Here is a 14,911-nt window from a genome sequence, read left to right as displayed (position 1 = left end):
CATGAAGTCTTTTTCCATGCCTATGTCCTGAATGGTATTGCCTAGGTTTTCTTCTAGGGTTTTTTTACAGTTTTAGGTGTTATGTTTCAGTCTTTAATCCATCTCGAGTTAATTTTTGTATAAGGTGTAAGAAAGGAGTCCAGTTTTAGTTTTCTGCCTATGGCTAGCCAGTTCTCCCAACACCATTTATTAAATAGGGAATGCTTTCCCCATTGCTTGTTTTTGTCAGGTTTGTCAAAGATCAGATGGTTGTAGACGTGTGGCATTATTTCTGAGGCCTGTGCTCTGTTCCATTGGTCTATATATCTGTTTTAGTACCAGTACCATGCTGTTTTTGTTACTGTAGACTCGTAGTAGGATTTAAAGTCAGGTAGCATGATGTCTCCACCTTTGTTCTTTTTGCTTAGGAGTGTCTTGGCTATACAGGCTCTTTTTTTATTCCATATGAAATTTAAAGTAGTTTATTCCAATTCTGTGAAGAAAGTCAATGATAGCTTAATGGGGATAGCATTGAATCGATAAATTACTTTGGGAAGTACGGCCATTTTTACAATGTTGATTCTTCCTATCCATGAACATGGAATATTTTTCCATTTATTTGTGTCCTCTCTTATTTCCTTGAGCAGTGGCTTGTAGTTCTCCTTGAAGAGGTTCTTCACATCCCCTATAAGTTGTACTCTTAGGTATTTTATTCTCTTTGTAGCAATTGTGAATGGGAGTTTACTCATAATTTGACTCTCTGTTTGTCCATTATTGGTGTATAGGAATGCTTGTGATTTTTGCACATTGATTTTATATCCTGAGACTTTGCTGAAGTTGCTTATCAGTTTAAGGAGATTTTGGGCTGAGATGATGGGGTTTTCTAAATATGCAATCATGTCATCTGCAAACAGAGACAATTTGACTTCCTCTCTTCCTATTGGAATACCCTTTATTTATTTCTCTTGCCTAATTGCCCTGGCCAGAACTTCCAACACTATGTTGAATAGGAGTGGTGAGAGAGGGCATCCTTGTCTTGTGCTGGTTTTCAAAGGGAATGCTTCCAGCTTTTGCCTATTAAGTATGATATTGCCTGTGGGTCTGTCATAAATAGGTCTTACTATTTTGAGGTACGTTCCATCAAAACTTAGTTTATTGAGAGTTGTTAGCATGAAGGGGTGATGAATTTTATCAAAGGCCTTTTCTGCATCTATTGAAATCATCATATGGTTTTTGTCGTTGGTTCTGTTTATGTGATGGATTATGTTTATTGATTTGCGTATGTTGAACCAGCCTTGCATCCCAGGAATGAAGCCAACTTGATTGTGGTGGATAAGCTTTTTGGTTTGCTGCTGGATTCAGTTTGCCAGTATTTTATGGAGGATTTTTGCATCAATGTTCATTAGGGATATTGGCCTGAAATGTTCTTTTTTTGTGTGTGTCTCTGCCAGGTTTTGGTATCACGATGATGCTGGCCTCATAAAATGAATTAGGTAGGAGTCCTTCTTCTTCTATCATTTGGAATAGTTTCAGAAAGAATGATACCAGCTCCTCTTTGTACTGCTGGTAGAAGTCGGGTGTGAATCCCTCTGGTCCTGGGCTTTTCTTGGTTGGTAGGCTATTAATTACTGCCTCAATTTCAGAACTTGTTATTGGTCTATTCAGGGATTCCACTTCTTCCTGGTATAGTCTTGAGAGGGTGTGTGTGTCTAGGAATTTATCCATTTCTTCTAGATTTTCTAGTTTATTTGCATAGAGGCGTTTATAGTATTCTCTGATGGTAGTCTGTATTTCTGTTGGATCAGTGGTGATACCCTCTTTATCATTTTTTATTGTGTCTATTTGATTCTTCTCTTTTTTCTTATTAGTCTGGCTAGTGGTCTATTTTGTTAATCTTTTCAAAAAACCAGCTCCTGGATTTATTGAGTTTTCGAAGTGTTTTTTGTGTCTCTATCTCCTTCAGTTCTGCTCTGATCTTAGTTATTTCTTGCCTCCTGCTAGCTTTTGAATTTATTTGCTCTTGCTTATCTAGTTCTTTTAACTGTGATGTTAGAGTGCCGATTTTAGATCTTTCCCACTTTCTCCTGTGGGCATTTAGTGCTACAAATTTCCCTCTGAACACTGCTTTAGCTGTGTCCCAGAGATTCTGGTACATTGTGTCTTTGTTCTCATTGGTTTCAAAAAACTAATTTATTTCTGCCTTAATTTCGTTATTTACCGAGTGGTCATTCAGGAGCAGGTTGTTCAGTTTCCATGTAGTTGTGCGGTTTTGACTGAGTTTCTTAATCCTGAGTTCTAATTGGATTACACTGTGGTCTGAGAGACTGTTTGTTATTATTCCCATTCTTCTGCATTTGCTAAGGCGTGTTTTACTTCCAATTATGTGGTCAATTTTAGAATAAGTGTGATGTGGTGCTGAGAAGAACGTATATTCTGTTGATTTGGGGTGGAGAGCTCTGTAGATGTCTATTAGGTCTGCTTGGTCCAGAGCGGAGTTCAAGTCCTGAATATCCTTGTTAATTTTCTGTCTTGTTGATCTGTCAAATATTGACAGTGGGGTGTTGAAGTCTCCCACTATTATTGTGTGGGATTCTAAGTCTCTTTGTAGGTCTCTAAGAACTTGCCTTATGAATCCAGATGCTCCTGTATTGGGTGCATATATAATTTAGGATAGTTAGCTCTTCTTGTTGCATTGTAATGCCCTTTGTTGTATTTTTTGATCTTTGTTGGTTTAAAGTCTGTTTTATCAGAGACTAGGATTGCAACTCCTTGCTATTTTTTTTTCTTTGCATTTGTTTGGTAAATATTCCTCCTTCTCTGTATTTTGAGTCTATGTGTGTCTTTGCACGTGAGACGGGTCTTCTGAATACAGCACACCGAAGGGTCTTGATTCTATCCAATTTGCCAGTCCGTGTCTTTTAATTGGGGCATTTAGCCCGTTTACATTTAAGGTTAATGTTATGTGTGAATTTGATCCTTTCATTATGATGCTAGCTGGTTACTTTGCCCATTAGTTGATGCAGTTTATTTATAGTGTTGATGGTCATACATACAATTTGGTATGTTTTTGCAGTGGCTAATAATAGTTTTTCCTTTCCATATTTAGTACTTCCTTCAGGAGCTCTTGTAAGGCAGGCCTGGTGGTGACAAAATCCCTCAGCATTTGCTTGTCTGTAAAGAATTTTATTTCTCCTTCGTTTATGTGTAGTTTGGCTGGATATGAAATTCTGGGTTGAAAATTCTTTTCAAGAATGTTGAATATTGGCCCTCACTCTCGTCTGGCTTGAAGAGTTTCTGCAGAGAGATCTGCTGTTAGTCTGATGGACTACCCTTTGTGGGTAACCCGACCTTTCTCTCTGGCTGCCCTTAACATTTTTTCCTTCATTTCAACCTTGGTGAATCTGATGATTATGTGTCTTGGGGTTGCTCTTCTTGCAGAGTATCTTTGTGGTGTTCTCTGTATTTCCCGAATTTGAATGTTGGCCTGTCTTGCTAGGTTGGGAAAGTTCTCCTGAATAATATCCTGAAGAGTGTTTTCCCACTTGGTTCCATTCTCCTTGTCACTTTCAGGTACACAAATCAAATGTAGATTTGGTCTTTTCACATAGTCCCATATTTCTTAGAGGCTTTGTTTGTTCCCTTTCACTCTTTTTTCTCTATCTTGTCTTCATGCTTTATTTCATTATGTTGACTTTCAATCTCTGATATCCTTTCTTCGACTTGATCAATTCAGCTATTGATACTTGTGTATGCTTCAGGAAGTTCTTGTGCTGTGTTTTTCAGCTCCATCAGGTCATTTATATTCTTCTCTAAACTGGTTATTCTAGTTAACAATTCCTCTAACCTTCTATCAAGGTTCTCAGCTTCCTTGCACTGGGTTAGAACATGCTTCTTTAGCTCAGACGAGTTTGTTATTACCCACTTTCTGAAGCTTACTTCTGTCACTTCGTCAAACTCATTCTCCATCCAGTTTTGTTCCCTTGCTGTCAAGGAGTTGTGATCCTTTGAAGGAGAAGATGTGTTCTGGTTTTTGGAATTTTCAGCCTTTTTGCACTGATTTTCCCTCGCTTTTGTGGATTTATCTACCTTTGGTCTTTGATGTTGGTGACCTTCAAATGGGGTTTTTGTGTGGACATCCTTTTTATTGATGTTGAAGCTATTCTTTTCTGTTTGTTAGTCTTCCTTCTAACGGTCAGGCCCGTCTGCTGCAGGTCTGCTGGAGTTTGCTGGAGGTCCACTCCAGACCCTGTTTCCCTGGGTATCACCAACGGAGGCTGCAGAACAGCAAAGATTGCTGCCTGTTCCTTTCTCTGGAAGCTTCATCCCAGAAGGGCACTCACCAGATGCCAGCCAGAGCTCTCCTGCATGAGATGTCTGTCAACCCCTGCTGAGAGGTGTCTCCCAGTCAGGAAGCACAGGGGTCAGGGACCCACTTGAGGAGGCAGTCTGTCCCTTAGCAGAGCCCAAGTGCTATGCTGGGAGATCTGCTGCTCTCTTCAGAGCCAGCAGGCAAGAATGTTTAATTCTGCCGACGCTGAGCTTACAGCTGCTCCTTCCCCCAGGTGCTCTGCTCCAGGGAGATGGGAGTTTGATCTATAAGCCACTGACTAGGGCTGCTGCCTTTCTTTCAGAGTTGCCCTTCTGAGAGAGGAGAAATCTAGAGAGGTGGTCTGGCCTCAGTGGCTTTGTGGAGCTGTGGTGGGCTCTGCCCAGTTCAAACTTCCAGACAGCTTTGTTTACACTGTGAGGGAAAACCTGCCTACTCAAGCCTCACTAATGGTGGACACTCCTTCCCCAACCAAGCTCAAGCATCCCAGGTCGACTTCAGATGCTGTGCTGGCAGGGAGAATTTCAAACCAGTGGATCTTATCTTACTGGTCTCCGTTGGGGTGGGATCTGCTGAGCTAGACCACTTGGCTCCTTGGCTTCAGCCCCCTTTCCAGGGGAGTGAACGGTTCCTTCTCGCTGGTGTTCCAGGTGCCACTGGGGTATGAAAAAAAACTCCTGCAGTTAGCTCAGTGTCTGCCCAAACGGCTGCCCAGTTTTTGTGCTTGAAACCCAGAGCCCTGGTGGTATAGGCACCCAAGGGAATCTCCTGGCATATGGGTTGCGAAGACTGTGGGAGAAGTGTAGTATCCGGGACAGAACGCACCATTCCTCACGGCTCAGTCCCTCCTGGCTTCCCTTGGCTAGAGGAGGAAGTTCCCCAACCCCTTACGCTTCCTGGGCAAGGCAATGCTCTATCCTGCTTCAGCTTGCCCTTTGTGGGCGGCACCCACTGTCTAAGCAGTCCCAGTGAGATCAGCCAGATATCTCAGTTGGAAATGCAGAAATCACCTGCCTTCTGCATTGATCTTGCTGGGACCTGCAGACTGGACCTATTCCTGTTTGGCCATCTTGCCAACCACTGACTTTTTTTTTTTTTTTTTTGACAGGGTCTCGCTCTGTCACCCAGGTTGGAGGTGCAGTGGCACAGTCTCAACTCACTGCAACCTCCACTTCCCGGCTCAAGCTATCCTCCCACCTCAGCCTCTTGAGTGATGGGAACGCATGTGCACACCACCACACCTGGCTTTTTTTTTTTTTTTTTTTTGCATATTTAGTAGAGATGAGGTTTTGCCATACCGCCCAGGCTGGTCTTGAACTCCTGAGCTGAAATGATCTACTCACCTTGGCCTTCCAAAGTTCTGGGATTACAGGGTGGGCCACTGTGCCTGGCTAAACTTCCATATTTTTGTGTGTGTACCAGAATGCCTGATCATGTTCCCTTAGGCATCCCATATGATGGTTGCTATGGTAGGCTTAATCACGACCCCCAAAAGTATCCAGGTCCTAACTTCTGGAACCTATGAATATTACTTTATATATGTGTATGCATATATATATATATATATATATATATATATATATATATATATATAATGGACCTTTCAGATGTGATTAAGTTAAACACTTTGAAATGAAGAGATTATCCTTGATTGTCTGGGTGATACCTAAGTGCGATCCCACATGTCCTTATAAAAGGGGGATTCGACTACACATTGAAAAAGAAGGCCGTGTGATGAAACCAGATTCAGAGAAACAAGATGCTACACCACTGGCTTTGAAGATGGAAGAAGGGGTCATGAGCCAAGGAATGTATGTCAAGAACCAGAAACGGCGAGGAAGGAGATTTTCCTCTTGAGCCTCCAGAGGGAACATGACTGTGCCAACACCTCAATTTAGCCCTGTAAGACTTAGTTTGAATTTCTGGCACCCAGAATTGTAAGGGAAAATTTTTATGTTGTTTTAAGCTACTATGTTTTGTGGTAATTTGCTATAGCAGCCATCAGAAACTAGTACAGTGACAGAGAACAGTGTTTCCAGGTTATACCTGCATGTTGTAGCAGCAATGACCAGAATAAAAGGTGGACTAAGAGGACGTGAAGCAAGGAATAAATCTGGACCAACATCCATTGGTCCCTTCACATTGCTTGGATCCGTTCCTGCCTTATGTTAAATCTAGTGCATCAGAGACCCTTCAAGGTGCTGTGTGGTCTCAAAATCTATTAAATACTCAATTCAGGAGGATTGATGGAACAAGCTGGAGCCTCTGTGGCTGCCACTGCTCCTAGGCTATATTTGGTATTTATCATCTTCTTCCTCTACTATCCTTTCCATATTTTTCTCACCTTTGGCTTCACTTCAGTAGGTATAGGATGCTTGTCCGGTGGGGTGACCTGACTTTCACTTCTGAGGAATTGGAGCCCATGGTTAGTTTTTCCTTGTTGGATCATGATTCCTACAATTGCGCATTTATGGTTATCACTGAGCATGGAAACACCAAGAAATACCTCTGATTCCAGATGCTCTGACTATACAACATTAATCTTAGCTCCTCATAATAACCCGGGAAAAGAGTTATATTAATAATTAATAACTCCTGAATCTGCCTTTTGGCCCACTGGCTTTAAAAATCACACATGACTAGATGCTAATAGTAGTTTCAGATTCAATAGAACTTTTACTGAGTGCCCTTGTGGAAACATCCTTCTCCTACTGCTCATAAAAAAGAACCGATCACAACCTAAGACTGCAGGAATAGGAAATTCACAAGTGAGTTCTTGAGAATTATGGTGAGAGGGGTCAATGCTACTCCCACCCTCTTGGTTCCCAGAATCATGTATTCTAGCTACTGGGTATACAAAATATGTCAGCTATTGGTTCATTGTGTATACTGCATTCCAGAGGAATGCAACCCACTTCTGCAGGATATGTTTTTCTTGATATGATGCCATAGCTGAGCCTTTAATTGATCATTCCCCCATTCTATCATTCTGGCTTCTTCCAGGTGATTTAGTATATAGTAGGACAAATGAATTCCATAGTTATATGCCAGAAATCACCTCCTCTTCACTGTAAAATAGGTTTGTTGGTCTGATACAATATAATATGTAAATTTCATGTCAATAAATCAGGCATTCTATAAGACCTGGAGTAGGGGGTGCTGGAAGAGGCACCACAGGCAGCGAAGGCAAACGCATACACAGAGAGAGAAATATCAAATCTGGTGAGGATGAATCATTGGATATGAAGGGATGCAGCATATCCTACCCAATCATAATCCTGAACGCCACAATCCCAAATGTTGAAATTCCAAAAGGTCTGGAAAAACTAATTTTTAAAATTATTTAAAATATGCTTATTTATATTTTTAAAAGGGGATTTATTTGAGAAACATACAAAAACACATAGGAACATCTAATGGGCCACTTTAAACAATAAAATGGACAATAATAACACACATATTTTTGCAAGCATAAATACTCAGGTATGCTAATGACAGTCACACAGATATAACAGGTATGAGTAGGCAAACTTTATGGTAAAGAAATAGATCAAAAAGGGAAATGTATAAACAAATGTCACTATGATTGGTAATTGTGTGCACTCAGCTTTATAATTGTGGTCATCTGAAGTACTGTGATGAACAACCTAAGTCTTTTGACAAGATCAATAAAAAATCGCCATAGGTCACCACCGCGTATGAGGTTACCCAAAGAGCTGAGGTTTCGAGAAATTTCATCTTTCACAACCTCAGATGTACGAAAAGAAGGTCCCTTAATTTATTGAGAAAGTTTCAATGTTTTTATGTATACACATAATGCTCACACACAAAGTTGTGTTAATGAACTTTTATGAGGTCAAGTTTGCAATAAATGCATAAAACAAATTAGAACTCTCAAAAAATCTCTACGCAATGTCTACCTCCCATATCAGAAATGATGCAAAGATGAAACACATAGCATAAAAAATTGTAAAAAAGAATGTTCACAATTTAAAGTAGTGAAAAAAGCTAAAAAAAGAAAAGAAACAACATAAAAAGAAAATTTAACATAAGAAAAAGTATATTACAGGAATAGATTATGGGCAGTTGCATGGCGATCATTCATAAGACCTAGCTAACTTTCACGATCATCAACTATACGTTGAAATCTTGCATCATGATGAATAGCTGCTATTTTTCTTTTTGAATATCGCTCTTCTTGGAGAATACATTCATATTCATGTTCTACGTGGCATTGCTCTGTTTGAACTTTTTCTATGAGTCATCGACATGAACGTTCCCTATTAAATTTTCCAATATTCTGTGTTGTTTGGGGTACTTGGAAGTCCACACTGCATGCATTCATATACAGGTCACAAATTTGGTGGAAACAATACTGGCGATTGAACAGCAACGCCCAAAATAATGCTTCACCAGGTGTCTACGTATTTCCCAATCCAGTCAAGTTGACACGTAAAATGAAGCCCACAAATCTGCCCCTTGTTAACTTGGCACCCATAAACATCTTCTTAAGCCATACTTAATTTCCAGATAAGACAACATCAAGGTAATAGTTCTAACATGATGCAGCTATTCTGTGATTGTGATCTTCAGAATTTTAGGCATCAGGGATTTTAGACTTTAGGGATTTGATTTTTCATGATTTCAACATTTGGGATTACAGCTTTCCAGACAGTGCCTTGCAGGATTATGATCCAAACCTCCCTTTCTAGTAATATAGTAATCACGTGATCAATAATAAATGCTACCATGTGGCTGGTTGGTTTCATTACAATAATAGTGCCATAGCAAGTGCTCAGTGTCAGTCTCTGCAGCTGTCAGGAAGGGCATTCATGAATGCCAGTGTCTGGAAGAGCCATAATAAGAGGAATGCCATAATCTTGGGCTCATTGATAGCACCATCTCTACAACAATGGCCACTCATGGGCCCATTGCCCAAGTACTGAGGTGGCTAAGAGGAGATGCTGGCTTAGATCCATAGGACAACTCATCCTGCCTACCTGTTCAGTGCCTCCTCTTCAAAGATACAAGTGTGTTGCTCCCATTTCCACCACTCTTTCCCAAACTTCCTTTTCTCTGGTCTTTCAATCTTTCTCTTCCCAGGATCCCTACTAGCCAGCCAAGCCATGTTTCACTTCTCTAGGTTCTGTGTATGTCTGTACCTCAAGCTGTTTTTTGCTTTATTTAAACTGAATGATCATTTACACTGCTGAAAGTCTTGCTGACTGGGAGGATTTTCCTTTTGCACTGTCCTTTGGGACTACCTCTGAGTATTTCTGAAATGTGATAGCTGTACTTATTCAGATATTCCATCTCTATGCCAGGCTGGAGTTTTTTCTCTCCTCTGTTAGTTGATTGCAGGGGAATCTCCATGAGGTCATAGGTGAGAACTGAGGTCGAGGAATTTGTGCAACAGAGCTAGGTAACATGAAGGTCTGTGCACTCTATTCATGTAAACTTATTTGTACCTTTTGGGTCTGCTTGGATCCAAGTCTAAATGTACCATGTCTATGGTACAATAGATTGCCTGACCTCATGAGCTGGTGAATCTGATAATACCCATCTCATGATCTGTAGTTTTATGTCCCATGCTTAGGTACTTAACCTCTGCTAAGGCCCAGAACTACACCAGATGCTGTTTTGTAAATGGTAACTACCTCTCTGCCGTAGATGGCATGGCCTTGCTCCAGAACCCTTAGGTCTGTGATGTGACTCTTCTGTTGGACCTTGGCAGAGACTCCACACAGAATTGGTATCTGCCATAGCTATCTTTAGCACTACTGATCTGATGAGTCATATGTCCTGAATGACAGAACACTTTTCACTGCATCACAGCCTGAATCTGCTGCAGATTCTCTTGCTCTGGTCCCACTCAAACCTGGAAGCATTCTGAGTCACTCAATAAATGTGTTGAGAATTAGTCCCAAGTATGGTATATGTTGCCTCCAGAATCCAAGGAAGCCTATTTAGTACTGTGCCTGTTCTTAGTGGTAGGAGAAGCAAAGTACAACTTGTCCTTTACCTTGGATGGGATTTCTCAGCATGACTCAGACTGTTGGACCCAAAAACTAGACCAATGTGGAGAGTATCTGAATCGCCCTGGGATGTAGCTCCCTCCCTCTGGTATACATGTATTTTTACTACAGTATCCAAACTACTTGCCACTTCCCACTTATTAAGTTCAATCAATATGAGGACCTGAATGATGCTCTCTGGAATGTCAATATGATCAAGGCCCTTTGGACTTCATTGTAACAGAGAACAGGAGATATTCCTGGGACTTAACCCTAGATAAAACAGTGGATATGTGCCACTCTCCAGCATGAAAAAAAAAAAGCAAGCTATTTTTGATCCTCTTTATTGGTGTTTGTTGAAGAAAAAGGTTTTACCAGATTAATTGCAAGAACTAGTAGACGCCCCATGATTATTTTATAGATGAAGAAACTGAAGCTCTGGAGGGTTATAAAACTCCAAGCGTTGACCAGGCTAGGGCACCACACTACAGGATCAGAGACATCTGGGCCATTATAAAGTGGCCCAAAGTTACCTGGAGAGAGAGAGAAAAATGATGAAGGAAAACTGCTGACAGATTTTGCTTGCTGCACAGAGAATCATAGATCCTGGCGCTGAGGGTACTTTGGAAGTCATCTAGCACAACCTCTTACCCTGACAATGAAGTCCCTCTGACACTGTGTTGGATTTAAGATTATGCGTTTCATATAGTGAAGAGGAAAAAACACAGGTGTGCAGGTTTGGAGACATACTGTATCCAACAGCTATTGCTGTTAATAAACCACCCCAAAACTTGCTGGCTTAAACAACACTTTTTATTATTTTCTTTGAACCTATAGGGTTGGCTGAGGGGTTATACTATGTTGAGCTGGGATCAGAAGGGCCTGCTTGCTCATATATCTGCAGTCAGCTGCAGGTTTGCTAGCTGGATGGCTTGCTGATCTTAGCTGGGCTCTCTCACTCATCTGTGAACAACTGGGCTGGCCTGGTCGTTCTCTGTCTGTCTCATCCTCTAGGCTACCCAAGCATATTCTTATGGTACAGTCAGAGAAACAAGAAGAGTATAAGGGCAAGAAGTATAATTGGCTTGTATTCCATATGTTAACAAATGGAGTAAAACAATGGCTCATTAGCCAAATATGTCATTTGAGTCCAAAGTCTGGCAGAGCAGAGTGCCCTGGCCACAATGGGAGCGATGAAGACTCAGGGCCTTGATGCAGGCAATCTACCACATATAACTCAATTCCAATCCCAGCCATGGCACTTATCAGATAACTCACTCTTCTGAGCCTTGGTTTCCCTAACTAAAAAAAAAAAAAATAACAATAATAACATCTATTTCAAAGCATATTATAATGATCAAATAATATTTATATAATGTATCCAGGATAGTGCTTGGAACTCGAGGGACCTGAAAAAAATGGATGGTTCTTCTGATTATGAAGAGCAGTGTCTGAGTTGATAGGCCTTTTGCTATCTACAGCTCAGGATGCTCTGCAGAGGCCGCCAAGGTAGCCCAAAGCTCGAGTCTCTCCCCAAACACTTGGTCGAGTGGGGGCTGACCTTCTGAGGACCCACGCTGGCCACAGCTAAAGGGTCTTAGGACTTTGGAGACTAAAGCTTACCACATCCCTGGGATGCAATATTCTCCAATGTGCTGCCCCCATCCTGACCCAGCCACCAGATGGAGAAGATGGGGAAAGCTCTGTGCCTCCTTCTGAAAAAGGCAGTATGAGTATTGGTAAGAGTCAGGCAGGCCAGCGTTTAAAATTTGGCTTGGCCACTTACTGGCTGTGTAACTTTGGGTGACTTAGGTAATGTCTTTAATCCCAGTTGTGTTCTATTCCACAGGCCTTCCGTGAGCACTAATAAGGTGACATCTGTTTGGGATACAGGATCACAAGGATGATGTATATGTGGGGAAATGGAGGGTTGGAGACAGAGATAACGATCAGCAAGACATGGGCATGATTCTATTTTTCCCTATGGATGAGAATATGGTCTGCCTGACAGCAAGTTTAGTTCAGGAACCAGGAGAATCCAATATTTATAAACATATCCTTAAATATAAGCACCTTTATTATTATTATACTTTAAGTTCTAGGGTACATGTTCACAACGTGCACATTTGTTACATAGCTATATACATGTGCCATGTTGGTTTGCTGCACCCATCAACTCGTCATTTACATTAGATATTTCTCCTAATGCTATCCCTCCCCCAGTGCCCCCACCCCTGACAGGCCCTGGTATATGATGTTCCCCAACCTGTGTCCAAGTGTTCTCATTGTTCAGTTCCCACCTATGAGTGAGAACACGCGGTGTTTGGTTTTCTGTCCTTGTGATAGTTTGCTGAGAATGATGGTTTCCAGCTTCATCCATGTCCCTGCAAAGGACATAAATTCATCCTTTTTTATGGCTGCATAGTACTCCATGGTGTATATGTGCCACATTTTCTTAATCCAGTCTATCATTGATGGACATTTGGGTTGGTTCCAAGTCTTTGCTATTGTGAATACAAGCACATAGATTTTAACTGCATGTTTTTGCAGAATAGTAATGCAATCTCAGGTATAAAAAAGTGATGGCACAGCAAGCCAAGAGCTTCTCAGATCTGTGCAGACTTTGCTTTGTATGCATGCTGTCACCAGAAGTTCACCACTTGTTAGAGACTCTGGAGGCCAGAATCAAGTCTACAGATATAAAAACTGCACCTCGTCCCACCCTGTTGTGCTATCTGCTTCTCAAAGTTTCTGGATTCTTGGCTAGATAAATCAGGCACATAAGATAAGCACATGGTGGATTTGAATCTAGTTTTTCTTTGCTCGTCCATCCACCACCCACCATAACTGCTGCAGCATACAAAACACTTAGCATAGTACAAAACACTTAGCATAGTACAAAACCCAGGAAGAGCACTCAGTCAATGTTGGCACCTTCAAACCCTCCATTCCAGGGAGATAAGAGCATCATGGTTAGATTCTATACTTTCTCATCACTTTTAGTTATTGGAACAGCCTTATCAGGGTCTTAAAACTTAGATCTGGCCGGGTGCAGTGGCACACGCCTATAATCCTAGCACTTAGGGAGGCCAAGGCAGGTGGATCATGGGGTCAAAAGATCGAGACCATCCTGGCCAACATGGTGAAACCCCATCTCTACTAAAAATACAAAAATTACCTGGGTGTGGTGGGCCACACATGTAGTCCCAGCTACTCGGGAGGCTGAGGCAGGAGAATCGCTTGAACCCAGGAGGTGGAGGTTGCAGTGAGCCGAGATCGCGCCATTGCACTCCAGCCTGGCGACAGAGCAAGACTCTGTCTCAAAATAAACAAACAAACAAGCAACAACAACAACAACAACAAACAGACCTATTCATTTTGAAACAGCCATGCCTTGTTCGATTCAAAGTTCTCTTCCTCCCAACCCTGCTGCCCAGCTCAGGCTGCTCTGGGGGCTCTGGTTGCCTGGGATGGAACAGTGGGATGGAGGGGGAAATGCAGCTGAAGAACGGTCTGCCCTTCACTTCTCTGCACTTAGTTTTCTGGTATTGGGATGTGGGACAGAGAAATGATAAGCCCCCCAAGATAACCTCTCCAGATGTGGTCCCTCTGGCAAGCTTCTCTCCTGAATCCATGCTCCTTGTCCAGGGGTTGGACAAACTGGAAACACAAGGAACCTCGCTGGCCAGTTATTCAGCCCCAAGCAGCCCCTTCCACACCCAAAAAGCATTAGTAGCCCCTTTCAAAAACCCATTTCCTCCACCAGCTAGGGGCCTTGTGCCTTGTTTTTCTCTGCGCCCTTGACTGTGGTGGCCCAGAAGCCCTGGAGCTCCTTCCTCTGTCCAACCTTATCTCTCCTCTGGAGACTTTGGCACATGAGGCATTGATTTTTTTTTTTCTGCCTTTAGAGAAATGAGAACCTGAGGGAGATGTTCTTTCCCCTCTTTTTCTCCCTATCCTGCCTCTGATCTCTCCGCAGGGCTCATCTACCACTGGGGTGAATCAGCATATCAAGAGGCTGAGGAGACATTCAGCTAGGGATGGAAATGACCATCTGCCCACCATAGTTTACAAGGCAGTTCTCTTGGGCATCACTTCAGTGCCTCTAGGGAGAAACTAGTTGGTGGCCTTCTCCTTGAGAGGGGGGCAGCCTCGCTTTAAACATGAAGGATCTCCCCAAAAGCAACCTCTTTCCAGCTTCCAGTCCGCTTATATCTCTCCTCCCCAAGGGGCCCCAGGGTGGCCTCTACTGCACCCTGTGGTCAGTGGTGACAAGTGAGAGGGGCATCCTGTAGCCAGAAGTAGGACTTTCTTTGAATTCCAAGGGACTTGGATAACTTACACCTCCATAGTTCATTATCTCTGTGTCATAAATCAAAGTCAAGAGCAGGAAAAACCTCAATCAATACTTCACAACATCCTATCACGTAGAAATGAGTTGTTGGCAATGAAAAGACCCCCATTTGTCCCTAAAGACTTGCATCAAAGATGGGATCCCCTGCCCAAAGCAATTAGGGAAATTCCTACTGACAGAAGAGATGTAGAAACATCTGTTTCCCACTGATGTGAAGGCCAGGGGTGGAGGCGCTGG

At 42.2% G+C, this 14,911-nt stretch overlaps 1 long non-coding RNA gene across 4 annotated transcripts in view; it reads right to left on the bottom strand.

The window, feature by feature from the left end:
* Positions 1–10,560: 10,560 nt before the first annotated feature.
* LOC129480453 (uncharacterized) overlaps positions 10,561–14,911 on the bottom strand; it is a 41,681-nt gene continuing 37,330 nt past the window's right edge. For 2 of the 4 annotated variants that reach the window (XR_008657049.2, XR_008657046.2), the window contains exons 2-4: positions 13,499–13,616; positions 12,587–12,704; positions 10,567–10,853 (exon numbers count right to left, since the gene is read on the bottom strand). This is a non-coding gene — a long non-coding RNA (uncharacterized lncRNA). Of the gene's footprint in view, positions 10,854–12,586; positions 12,705–13,498; positions 13,636–14,911 lie in introns of all 4 variants that reach the window. The other 2 variants (XR_008657047.2, XR_008657048.2) reach the window with 2 other exon arrangements.

The sequence above is a fragment of the Symphalangus syndactylus genome, chromosome 4 (genome assembly GCF_028878055.3).
Source record: "Symphalangus syndactylus isolate Jambi chromosome 4, NHGRI_mSymSyn1-v2.1_pri, whole genome shotgun sequence".
In the NCBI taxonomy this organism is placed as follows: Eukaryota; Metazoa; Chordata; class Mammalia; order Primates; family Hylobatidae; genus Symphalangus; species Symphalangus syndactylus.
The sequence above is the reverse complement of the archived record's forward strand: the minus strand, read 5'-3'. Positions and strand labels throughout refer to the sequence as shown.